Genomic DNA, 4,436 nt, shown 5'->3' on the forward strand with positions numbered 1-4,436 from the left:
GACTTGCTGGCACAAAATCTCACAGTCGCCTTTTCTGAACAACACCGCGTCATTGTAAGTGCCAATAACCCTACCACCTAGTAGCAGGTATTGGCCGACATGGCAGATCAAATAAAAAATCTCCAAGATCGGATTGAACCACACAAAAACGTTTCGAGTTCTCATGAGTCTAAGGATGGGGACACTGGAATGTCACGTTCCAGTAAAAGAAATAAAAAGCGACACGAAAGGTCCAAGATCTGTAAGAGTTTCAGCAAGGGCAATCCAGGGTAAGGTGAATCCAAAACCGTAACTCGAGACGCCCGCACTTACCTAGACAACAAGCAGCAAAAAATGTCAGAAGGTGTTCAATCGCTGGTGGATAAAAAACGAGAAGGATGAAAGATGACGCAGCCTACTTGGTCTAGCCATGCTGCAAATCCCATCATAACGCCGCGGGACGAGTTTAACCGAGAAGGCCCACCTGAGGCCCCTATGCTGATAAACTCCCCGCTGGCTGCTGAAATATTAGCTACTCCCAACCCAGCAAAAATAAAAGTTTCAAATATGGCGGCTTTTGATGGAACGTCATGCCCAGAAGAACATATGATGGCATATAAAAATTTGATGTTATTATATACCACTGATCCGGCACTACTATGCAATTTCTTCCCCACCACTCTTACGTGTATGGCCTTAACCTGGTATACTTCACTCCCAGTGGGAAGCATCAACACTTTTACCCAATTAGAAGCCAAAGTTTTGGGCCATTTTGTAGCCTCCAGAAGGCAAGAAAAGTGAATTTTTTATTTGCTCAGCATAACCCAATTGGAAGGAGAATCCATATCCACGTACTTGAAGAAATTTCATGAAGCGGTGTAGGAACTAACGGACTTAGAAGAGTCGGCCGCTTTGAACGCCCTGATTGATGGAATGAAAGCTCAAAAACTAAAGTTCCAATTGGTTGAGAGTCAAGTGAAAACATACGCAGAGGCAATGAGGCAATGTCAAAGTTATGTCACAGCCTCTGAAAATTGTCAAGCGCATGACCCCAAAAAGAGGAAGCCAGACAAGAAGGATCAAGGCCCTTCCAATCATTCCTCAAGAAACAGAGAGGAATACTCGTCAAGGAGGGATAAGAAATATCTACCGTCGTCAAGACCCACCGTCAGATATAAGACCTTCGAGATCCAGGCACGTATATGCCACAAAAGAAGAGCCCAGGGCGCGAAATCAATTTAACGGAGGTAATGATCCTTTGTTCAATAAAATAGAAAAGATATATTCTTTGCTATCCGTGACGAGTTACTAGCTCCACCTCCCACTACTACCCCTTCTGATCGTTAGAACTACAACTTATGGTGTGACTACCACAAAGAGCACTGTCATACCTTAGCCCAATGTCGGGAACTCAAGGCTGTCCTACACTAGCTCGTTGAAGAAAGGAAGTTGGGACGGTTCATGAATCGGAAGGAATATGGCACAAGAAACGACACTGAAAGGTGACCTTGGAATCCAAGACACGGATCTCTTAAGAGAGAAGAAGCTAGAAGAAGGGAAAGTTCCAACACTCAAGGAACTATCAACATGATATTTGGTGGATATTCTGAGGAATACCCCACTACTCGAGCCGCAAGAAATAGTGTTCACACCCTTTTCAAAGCACCATCGAAAACTACATCAGGAGGGCCCGTTATGAAGTTCAATGCCAATACTTCCCAACCATTGCAACAACCCCATACTGATCCTTTGGTGGTTACAATTTTGATTGGGCAAATGAAGGTGAGGCAAGTGTTGGTAGATACCAGAAGTACTGTCGATCTTATAACGATGGAGTGTCTTAAGCAAATGAAGTTTGAAGAACAACACTTACAACCCCTAAAAAAACCACTAATCAGGTTTGGGGGTAATCAAGTCCTACCTTTGGGGACTATCATACTCCCTGTATGAATCGGAGAAAGAGACATTTGCAGAACAGTGCCTATCCGATTCACCGTAGTAGACTTGAAGTTTCCATACAACACCATCATGGGGCTCTCCCTCATAAACAAAATCAAAGCCGCAATCTTACCTCATCAACTTTTATAGCAATTTGAATAGGATAATGGACAAGTCGGCATTCTAAAGGGAGATCAGATGATGGCCCGTTAGTGTCTCATTAACACCTTAAAACAAGAAGGAACTCCTAGTATTCCCTCCAAGAGGAAAAGGGAAGAAAAACCTCCCTCCATCATGAGTGTGTACGTGGACACCCTAAATACGCATGAAAGGCCTTGCCCCGTTGAGCAACATGAGGATGTAGAAATATTTGAAGGAAGATCAATTAAAATAGGCAAAAACCTTTCAAAAACAGTAAGACACGACGTCTTGGCCACTATAGCTGAGTTCCGTGACACTTTTGCTTTTTCTGTGGATAAAATGCCTGGTATATCGCCGAGTGTTATGTGTCATAAGCTTGATATAAAGCTCCGCTACAAGCCAATTAAACAAAAGCTGCGACATCAAGGAAAAGAGAGAATCGAAGCCGCCAAAGAAGAGGTGGAGAAATTGCTAAAAGCCGGAGTCATTGGAGAATGCAAATATTTATATTGGCTTTCCAACGTCGTCCTTGTGAAAAAGCCAAATGGGAAGTGGAGAATGTGCCTTGACTTCACAGATCTACATATAGCATACTCGAAAAATGATTATCCTCTTCCCAAAATAAATTGCTTGGTGGATTCAACAGCAGGCCATGCCCTCTTGAGCTTCATAGACGCTAGTGGGGGTTACCATCAAATCCCTTTAGCTCTGGAAAATCAGCCTCACACGGCATTTATTACAAACGCCGGAGTGTATTGCTATAGGGTCATGCCCTTTGTATTAAAAAATGCAGGGGCAACATATCAGAGGATGGTTAACAATGTCTTTCAGTCCCAGATAGGTTAAAACTTGAAGGTTTATGTAGATGATATGATCACAAAAAGCAAACAATCATCTGAACATGCTGTGGATCTACACGAAACATTTATAACCCTTCGTAACTATCAAATGCGACTCAATCCTGATAAATGTGTATTTGGAGTCACTGGAGGGAAATGTCTTGGTTTTCTCGTAGACGAAAGAGGTATTGAAGCAAATCCTAACAAAATTCGCGCAAAAGTGGATATGAAAACTCCAACATCGGTAAAGGAAGTCCAAAAACTAACAGGATGTGTTGCAGCTCTAGGGAGATTCATGTCCAAATCAACAGACAAATGCTCCCCCTTTTTTAAAACCCTCAAGCAAACAAAGTTCAAATGGATAAGTGAGGCCAAAGAATCCTTCAATCCATTTTGAAGGAATATTAAGCTTCTCTGGCAAAACTAATTTCAGCTATCAATGGAGAAACCTTAGTTTTATATGTCTCTATTTTAGAATACTCTTTGTTAGGGGTATTGATTGCTGAAAGAGAAAAGAAACAACTCCCCATGTGCTACATAAGTCATGCTTTTCGTGGCTCAGAAGGCAAATACAGCGAAATTGAAAATGTATTGTTTGCAGTGGTAATGGCAAGCAGAAAACTAAAACCCTACTTCCTATCACATCAAATCATAATGAGAACAAGCCAACCTTTGAAGAAGATTCTTGAAGGAAAAAACCAATTGAGCCACGTAACCGATTGGGCCAACCAGTTGGCAGACTTTGGGATTGAATATGAACCACGCACCGCAATCAAAGCTCAAGCCCTGGCTTACTTCATAGCTGAAAGCACTAGCCCATGTCCTAATGATCCTAACCAGAAATGGGAACTAAACGTGGATGGCTCCTCCAAAAAATCCACTAGTGGGGCAGGCCTACTTATCATATCTTCTGCTGGGGTCCGTATGAAAAGAGCAGTCAGATTTGAATTCACAGCTTCCAACAATGAAGCCGAATATAAAGCACTAATCCTGGGGCCAAAAATATGTTATGAAGCTAGAGCTAGGATCATATCCACTTTCTCCGACTCTTAATTGATTGTTGGACAAGTGAACGGGGAATTTGAGACTAAAGAGGATAGCATGAAAATATACTTGCAACATGTAAAGGAATTTGTCAAGAAATTTGACAAATTCACACTGGCTCATATACCATGATCCGAAAATGCACAAGCCAACTCTTTGGCAACACTGGCAAGCTCAGCCGACACCTCGAAAGCTCGTGATATAATTTGGGAAGTACTTCCTAAACCCAGCATCAACTTTATGGTCTCAAAAATTAATAGATCAGAGACATGGATGGAACCATATATCCAATATCTGCAGAACAAACTCTTACCAGAAGATGAGAGTCAAAGAAAACTCCTCCAAAAGAAGGTGAAATGGTTCGAGTTTCACTAAGAAACGCACTACAAAACTCCTCCAAAAGAAGGTGAAATGGTTCGAGTTTCACTAAGAAACGCACTACAAAAGGTTGTATACACACCCTCTACTAAAGTGTGTAACCCCTGAAGAAGGGAA

Source organism: Amaranthus tricolor, chromosome 3 (genome assembly GCF_026212465.1).
Source record: "Amaranthus tricolor cultivar Red isolate AtriRed21 chromosome 3, ASM2621246v1, whole genome shotgun sequence".
NCBI classification, from domain to species: domain Eukaryota; kingdom Viridiplantae; phylum Streptophyta; class Magnoliopsida; order Caryophyllales; family Amaranthaceae; genus Amaranthus; species Amaranthus tricolor.